This window comes from Suncus etruscus, chromosome 6, assembly GCF_024139225.1.
Source record: "Suncus etruscus isolate mSunEtr1 chromosome 6, mSunEtr1.pri.cur, whole genome shotgun sequence".
Lineage (NCBI taxonomy): Eukaryota > Metazoa > Chordata > Mammalia > Eulipotyphla > Soricidae > Suncus > Suncus etruscus.
Window position 1 is genome coordinate 68,156,455 of NC_064853.1, and position 9,109 is coordinate 68,165,563.

Consider the following 9,109-nt stretch of genomic DNA (forward strand, 5'->3'; position numbering starts at 1 on the left):
CTTAATACCAGTATTATCTCTCAGATACAAATATTGTCATTAATTAGCTATCTATAAATCTGAAAGTATATCTCAGTATTCTATTCTATTCCATTGATCTGATAATTTATTTTTAGTCTAGAAACTCATGTTTTTTGTTTACTATATTTTCCAAGACTGAATCAGGATGGAATAAAGCATATTAAACTAACTCTCCTAAAATAAAAGTTCAGGCCCAGCTGGATATTTTTTACCAAGTTTTTCCAAATCATTTCTTTTTCTTTTTTTTTTTTAAATATGGAACACTTCACGAATTTGCGTGTCATCCTTGCGCAGGGGCCATGTTAATCTTCTCTGTATCGTTCCAATTTTAGTATATGTGCTGCCGAAGCAAGCACCCAAATCATTTCTTAAATTTATTTAAAGAAAATTCACCACATAATTAACATAGTTGATAATAATAAATTTGTTACAGGATAAGTGAAAGCAGTTATTACAAAATAGAAAAGATAAAAAATAAGAGAATAAAGAAATCTTAAAAATGTAAAAGAAAGAAAAAAAGAGTATATTAGCAAGCACATTTGTGAAAAATTATTGTATCTCCAATGAAGTAAATCCATCATTATAAGGCAGAAAGAATGCTCTTTTTTAAATTTATTATTTATATACTTATTTTTATTTAAACACCATGAAACAATGTTTCATGATTACAAGGTTGTTCAGAATTCATTTTTTCACAGATAAAGTTGTACATGATTGAGTTACAGTCATACATTGTATAACAACTGAAGGAATGCTGCTGTTAGTGGTCCATCCTGTTAAATTGTTGTGTTCTTACAGGGATGACAGCATTATGCAGATTAAGTTGTCCAGATTTAAAGCACTATTACTGATACTACAACTTTTATGGGCATGTATTCAGCGGCCAGGTCTCCTGGAAGAAGAAAGATATGGGGAGGGAGAGGGTGTGTTCACTTGCTCCAAAAAGCTTTGGTGATATCACTCCCCCCCCCCAATAGCATACCTGAAGTTTGGTCAGATTGGTGCCCCTGAAGATAACCATAGGCTCAGTGATGAGACAGAGACATTGAGAAAATAGAGAAAAAGATCTTTCACAGCTTGGTTTATATCTTATTCCAGAAAAGTGTGAGTTTATGGAGCTGGCCATGTTTAAACATGGTGACTAAATTTGTAAGTATGGTTACAGTTGCCAGGCTTCCCAGAAGAAGGAAGATATAAGGGGAAGGGGCCTGTACTCGCTCCAGAAAGTCCTGGAGATATCAGCAAAACAAAGCAAAACAAAACAAAACAAAACAAAAAGAAACAAAACTGGTGTACCTGAAGTTTGGTCAGATTTGTGTCCCCAAAGAGAATCACAGAAGCTCAGTGGTGAAGCGGGACCATAGGAAAAACAGTGATTCTGAGTGATGGAGGAAGCAGGCATGGCTTTGGCAGGACGGGGCTTGGTCCACCCTCTTCTCCCAATATAGCCATCTTTGTGCTGCATAGGCGGGTCTACCCAAGATCTCTCATGGTGTAATTTACATCTCATTTGAGAACATTTATATTTTATTTTATTTTGGTTTTTGGGTCACACCTGGCAGTGCTCAAGGATTACTCCTGGCTCTACGCTCAGAAATTGCTCCTGGCAGGCTTGGGGGACCATATGGAATGCCGGAATTCGAACCACTGTCTTTCTGTATGCAAGGCAAATGCCCCACCCCCATGCTATCTCTCCGCCCTGTTCTCGCAATTTTTTTTTGTTTGTTTTGATTTTGTTTTGGGGCCACACCCGGCGGTGCTCAGGGGTTACTTCTGGCTGTCTGCTCAGAAATAGCTCCTGGCAGGCACGGGGGACCATATGGGATTCGAATCAACCACCTTAGGTCCTGGATCAGCTGCTTGCAAGGCAAACACCGCTGTGCTATCTCTCCGGGCCAGCAAATTTTAAGATTTACTTTTGATCTTTTTTAGGCTCTTCCAGAAAGTGGAAGAAACAAAAAATTCTTCCAAGCACTTTATAAGCTGCAAACAATACACTGAAGAAAAATAAAAAAAGTCAAAAACTTCACTAAAAATTAAAGATGAATTTTACTGAAGATATATATGAAAATTTATATATATGAAAATTAAAGATGAATTTTACTGAAGATATATATGAAAATTTATTATTAAAATAATAGCGAGGGGCCAGAGAGATAGCATAAAGGTAAGGCATTTGTCTTGCATGCAGAAGGTCGGTGGTTCAAATCCCAGCATCCCATATGGTCCCCGGAGCCTGCCAGGAGCGATTTCTGAGTGTAGAGACAGGAGAAACTCCTGAGCGCTGCCGGGTGTGACCACCTCCCCCCCCCCCACAAAAAAAAAACCAAAAAACAAAAAATAAAAAAGTAAAAAATAAATAAAATAATAGTGAATTAAATGTAGCAATACATTAAAAGGATCATATGCCATTGTCAAGAATGTTTTACCCAGGGATGTAAAGATAGTTTAATATATACAAGTCAATCAATACAATAAACAATTCAATATAGAGAAAATAAAAATTATATGATCAGATTAATAGATGCAGATAAAGTATTTAAAGTGATACAACACCCAGTAATGATAAAATCTCTAAATACAATGGGGATAGAATGTATTTTAAATTGTCTACCAGAAGTCTACAGTTAACATCATACTCAGTGTTAACAGAAAGCCTTCCCTCTAAGATCAGGCACAAGACTTGGTTGTCCTCTGTCACCATTATTATTCTTTATAGTATAGTATAAGAAGTCATTATCATAAAAATTAGTTCAGAAAATGGTTATTAAGGGTAAATAAGAATAAAGATATCATATTTGCAGATGACATGATGATATAATGAACAAGCTCAATAAGAGTCATCAAAATATTTAAGAATTAATAAACTTTTTTTAATTTATTTATTTTTTGATCATAGTGGCTTACATATTGTTGACAATGATATTTTAGGTACATATTTACATAAAATCAGGGGGGATTCCCATCACCAAATTGTCCTCCCTACACCTCCGTTTTTGTCCTACCACCCATATCCTCTTCCCTCACCCCCAGGGTAGCTAGGATGTGTGGTCTCCTCTGTATCTAGCCTACTGCATAGTAGTCTTTTTTTTTTTTTTTTTGGTTTTTGGGCCACACCCGGCGGTGCTCAAGGGTTACTCCTGGCTGTCTGCTCAGAAATAGCTCCTAGCAGGCACGGGGGACCATATGGGACACTGGGATTCGAACCAACCACCTTTGGTCCTGGATCGGCTGCTTGCAAGGCAAATGCCGCTGTGCTATCTCTCCGGGCCCTGCATAGTAGTCTTGCACCTATTTGGTCCTGGTGTCTCCCTTGTTTCCCCCTCTAATTGGGGGGGCAGGACTAGCTAGTTCAAGTTACGTGGTTTTGTTTAAAGGAGAGAAAAGTAATAAACTGGGGTAAAAGTCTAATACGCCGAAAATAAGTGGAATTCTTCCAGAGGCTCTCAACATCGGTTTGAGAAATGAAGGAGAGAAAAAAAGGTGAAACATTCCACCAGTACAAAAAGAAGTGTCAAATATCCCGTGAGGACTCCAACAATAAGCACAAGCACCAAAAAAAAAACAAAAAACAAACAAACAAACAAAAAATAAAAACCCACAAAAACAAACACAAAACAAAACAAAACAAGCAAACAAACAAACAAAAAATGTCATGGTCTTGATATAGGAAACATGGCATAGCATACAAAGGAAGAACAGAAAGGAAGAGAAAGAATAAGTATAACTGGGGACAACTTCAATTATCACACCCAAACAGAGAAATTGACCAAAAATAGATAGGTAAATAAAAATAATAATAATAAATGAAAATAAAATAATATATATAAAAAATAATGATTTGTGCTTTTTGTTTTTTTTTGTTTTTTTTTTTTCCCTCCTGCCCAGGCACAGTAAATATTGGGGTCATTCGAAAAGGAATTCACTTGGCCTAAGAGATATGGGGTTTCTCCGCCCTTGGAGTGTATTGTCATGGGATCAACTATAGACTCTGTTCAGGATCATTTACTCTCCCGGTGGTGCTTTTGTGGTGTTTGTAAGACCTCTGCTCTGTCCTGGGTGATACTATCAGGCCTCTGTGTCTAGGGATCTCAGTATCTGCACAGATCCTGCGGTGGGAGTTATGATGAAGTCAGTCTTTGTGGTTCTAGAAGTTCTGTTCCATCAGTGTCATTTTAATTCATCTTCTGTGGTTGGTGATCTTGGTCTTTGCACTGAAGCTAGGATGGCACCTAGGACAGTGTCTTTCTTTGTGCTTCCAGAAGCCCCATTCCGTTACAATGGTCTCTGCCAGACCTTTGAAACTGGGGATCATGTTCATTGTGCAGATCGTAGTTCAAACCCTAGGTTAGGGCTTTTTTATTGGTCCCAGGCTGTATACAGTCTGGTCATGGTTCTAGCAGCAGTCATCTGTAACTCGAAATCTTGGCTTTTGGGCCTTCCAAAGGGTGACAAGTCTTCTGATTTTGTCTTGTCGTTAGCTAGAAAGGTAGGATAACCTTCACTTAGGTCAAGTTGTTCCCATTTTCTTCGTTGTCAGGATGTCATATTAGAGCTGGCATTTGTTGGTGACCTCGCAGTATTGCGGCTGTCCCGGGTGGGATTTGTTTCCTGTAGCAGTTGTGAAGAACTGTGTCGTTCCTGTGTCTGGGATCCAGGGTTCAAGGCTGGATTGAGGGTATCTAAACACCTGAGGTCTAAGTTAATTCCACATGACATATTTTCAAGGTAGGAGATATCCCTCTATTGTAAACAACTAGGAGTTCCTATCTCTAATAGATAAGAGCTCTCTTTTTTTTTTTAATATATATATATATTTATGTAAGAATTCCCCTTTATTTTAGTGTGCCTTTGCAGGGGGAAATGGTGCTACCTTATATTGTTGGTGCATTTGGGGGTGGTCAAGAATTAATAAACTTTTACAGTAAAGTGACAGACATCGAAATTAACATATAGGAATCCATGGCATTTCTATCTGCATACAAAGAACTTAAATAGGTAGAAATAGAAAAATATTTTATTCATAGTTGTGCCTTACAATAAATGAAATACATATAAATCAAACTTAAGTCTTTACCAAAAGGAGGGTATAAGAAAATGCAAATATATCCCTTTTTCATAATTGGAAGAATATTGTCAAGATTAACATCCTTCCCAATGCACTATCCAGATTTGACGGTCACTATAAAGAGACATAGGCCAAATATATTTTTTCTTTGTTTGTTTTTGGGACATACCCGGAGGTGCTCAGGGTTTACTCCTGGCTTTGCACTCAGAAATTGCTCCTGGCAGGCTCAGGGGACAATATGGGATGCTGGGATTCAATGGGTCAGCTTCGTAAGGCAAACACCTTACTGCTGGCTATCACTCTGGCCCCATTCCCCCCCCCTTTTTTTTTGGATAGGCCAAATATTTTTAAAATTTATATGGAGTAATAAATACTCTAATATAAATAGAATATAAATAAAATACTCCAATATAAATAAAAACACCCAAAATAATTTAAGAAAAGGAATATAGGAGGCCTTTCTTTTCCTAACTTTAAGTTATATTATATAATTTAAAGTAAGAAATATAAATCCAGGAAATGAAATGTCTCCCATCTTTTTAGATACATAGAAAAACATAATTAATAATACTGTAAGCCACAGTACCTCAATCAATTGAAAATTATAAATTTCTTGGGGCCAGAGTGGTGGCGCAAGCTTTAAGGTGTCTGCCTTGCCAGCGCTAGCCTAGGACAGACCTTGGCTTGATGCCCCCGCCCCCCGTTGTCCCATATGGTTCCCCAAGTCAGGAACAATTTCTGAGCACATATCCAGGAGTTAACCACTGAATATCATCAGGTATGACCAAAAAATAATTATAAATTTCTTCAGCTGTTCTTGGTAATTCAAGATTCCATATAAATTTCATAATGTTTGCACACTTGGGGAAAAGAAGGAAGGGAAGAAAAGGCAGAAAAGAAGATGAGAAAAAGAAGTAATGGGGGAAGAAGGGTCAGGGCTCCTGCTATATTGGGAATGTGTCATTTGTTTATTGTTCTTTTTCTAGCTTCTTAAACTAAGATAGACTATGGTTTGAATTTTTTCTTCTTTCTAGATGAAAGCCTGTATTGCTAAGAATTTCCCTTTCACTGTTTTTAATATGTCCTATAGTTTTTTGATAGTTTGTATCTTTATTCTTATTTCTAAAACATTTTTTAATTATTCTATGGGTTCCTTTTTGATCAAATAGCTATTTAAAGGTATCAGCATTCAGCTGATGGACTTTTTCCTCTAACTTGCAATGGAAAGAGGGAACATTGGAAAAAACTCAATTAGTTTGAAATATAATTGATAGAAATAGTTTATTTCATTGACATTTTGAATTATTATAAACATAAGGGAATATAAAGATATTTTCACCATTTCCTGTAATTGTTGCTTACATTTTTTTTTGTTTGTTTTTTGGGCCACACCCGGCGGTGCTCAGGGGTTACTCCTGGCTGTCTGCTCAAAAATAGCTCCTGGCAGGCATGGGGGACCACATGGGACATCGGGATTCGAACCAACCACCTTTGGTCCTGGATCGGCTGCTTGCAAGGCAAACGCCACTGTGCTATCTCTTCGGGCCCGCTTAAATTTTGATTAAGGTAATTTTTGCTGATTGTCCCCCTTTTAAGAGACTATTAATTTTTATATAATATCTTTATTTAAACACCGTGATTATAAACATGACAGTCGTTGGGTTTCAGTCACAAAAAGAACACTTCCCCCTTTACCAGTGCAACATTCCTACACCAATACCCTCTCCCCCCATCTCCCTACTCCCACACCTCCTGCCTGTATACAAAACGGGCATTCTACTTCTCTCACTCATTAATATTATCTTGGTAGTTGCTAGTGTATTATTTCTCTAACTGAACTCACCCCTCTTTGAGATGAGCTTCATATCGTTACCCGGTCCTTCCAGCTATGAGAAGACTATTCAGTTCAATATATTTTGCAAAGTTGGTTTAAAATTGGCAAAGGTCTTTAGCTGTTTGAGAACATTATTTTTTCCTCAAACCTTGAGTGATGGCTTTGTACAGTGAAAAGTTCTTGGTTCGAGTTTTTGTTTTGTTTTGTTTTTAATTTTGGGGCCACACCCGGTGACTCTCAGAGGTTACTCCTGGCTATGCGCTCAGAAATCACTCCTGGCTTGGAGGACCATATGGGACGCTGGGGGATCAAACAGTGGTCAGTCCTGGGTCAGCCGCATACAAGGCAAATGCCCTACTGCTGAGCCATCTCTCTGGCCCCAAGGGTTATTCTTACCTCAGGAATCACTCCTGGTAGATTAGGGTCACCAGATGGGATGCTGGAATGAACTCAGGTTGACCCCATGCTAGGCAAATGCCCTACTCATTGTGCTATCTCTTTGGTGGTTTGGTTTAAGTTCTTTTAATTCAGTACTTTGAAGATACAATTTCATCCACTTGCTTCATTTGAGAACTGTGTTGTGAATTCTATGTTATTTTCTGCTTCTTAACAGTTCAGCGCTCTCTATCTCTCTTTTTCCTGGCCATATTGATTCAATAGTCTTGGTTTGTGGGTTTATTTTGTTTGACATTCTTTGGATCTCTTGTGTCATTCTCTCTCCTGGAATTCCTAAAATTCAGAGGTTGTTCCTCTTGCTAATGCCCATAAAATATTCTGAATTATTACTATTTTTTTCTCTTTTTTTTCTTTTGTCAGAAGGGTCATGTACCGACGTCATAACAAGGTTGAAGGGAGGTACGTATCATACAAGCATGTGAAAACTCGATTGTCATGCATATGAACCAGAAAAGGATCGTGAATTATTGTTATTATTTAAAAATTTCTCCTCTTTATTATCTCTACTTTATTGAAGATATTTTGTATTTTGTTCTGAAGGCTATTGATCTGAATTTTCTGCTTCTTCCTTTCTGCTCTTTAGTACTACTGCTTTATTCCTTAATACTATTTAAATGAATTAACTATTTCTATCAACTATATTTCAAATTAATTGAGTTTTTTCCAATGTTCCCTCTTTCCATTGCATGTTGAAAGATCCATGCTCTTAATATATCTTTTTTGTTTGTTGTTATTTTGGGGACACACTAGTTGTTGCTCAGGGATTATTCTTGGCTGTGTGCTCAGAAATCACTTCTGGGAGGCTTGCGGGACCATATGGGATGCCGGGGATAAAAACCGAGTCTGTCCCAGATCTGCCACATGCAAGGAAAATGCCCCTGCCCCCCTGGGCTATTGCTGTGGCCCCATTTAAGATATCTTTGATCAACACTAAAACCTCTGATGTAGCTACCTGTTAACTTACTAGGATTTTTGTCCCAATTTATTGAATCAATTTACTTTGTTTCTCATTATTCCTGTTACTCTGTGACTGCTAGTGTAGAGCAATAAATTCCAGACAGTCTAGCCATTTTCTAGTTTTACTATTCACAGTGGCAAATCAGTGTTTATGACCATAAATTTTTGGAAGTTATTGCTATCTCATGAGGATCTCTCAGCATGGCTGGTCAGAAAAATATTTAGTTCCCAGTCACTAACTGGGAATTAGGGACTGACAGGACATACAGAAGGAACTTGGGAATTCATGGGGCAGAAAGGAAAGGTATGCATGAATTGTGAGGAGCAATGCAAGCATTCTAAAGCTGAAGTAGGGAGTAGAGCATGGGCAGTGCTGTGATTAGGTTAAAGTTAGTGGGGATCCAGGTACTAAAGGCATAGACCTGGAGGTTAACTCATTGAAGTGAGAAACAGTGTGTGGGCAGAACTTTTTTTTTTTTATCACAATGCTATATTAGTAGCCAACTATAAGGTGAGAAATGGGAAAAACTCTAATATGTAGAGACTAAACAATATACTTATTAACAAACATTTGGGGGTAACAAATCAAAGCAAAAATTAAAAAGAATTTGGAGACAAGCAGAAAATATAATCACGATACAATCACAATTACTAAAACTCATGAAATATAGCAAAAAAGAGTTGATTATAATGGGAAGTTAATTATAATGGAAGACTTTATAAAGAAACAAGAAGGGGTGGGGCCTGAGAGATAGCACAGCTGCGTTTGCCTT

At 37.6% G+C, this 9,109-nt stretch overlaps 2 non-coding genes across 2 annotated transcripts; both read right to left on the reverse strand.

Annotated features, from left to right (window-relative positions):
• Positions 1-270: 270 nt before the first annotated feature.
• LOC126012943 (U6 spliceosomal RNA) lies at positions 271-377 on the reverse strand. The gene has a single exon (XR_007497285.1). It is a non-coding gene; the product is annotated as a U6 spliceosomal RNA (small nuclear RNA).
• Positions 378-7,733: 7,356 nt separating this feature from the next.
• On the reverse strand, positions 7,734-7,837 carry LOC126012696 (small nucleolar RNA U13). Its single transcript, XR_007497118.1, has one exon. It is a non-coding gene; the product is annotated as a small nucleolar RNA U13 (small nucleolar RNA).
• Between the last annotated feature and the right edge of the window lie 1,272 nt (positions 7,838-9,109).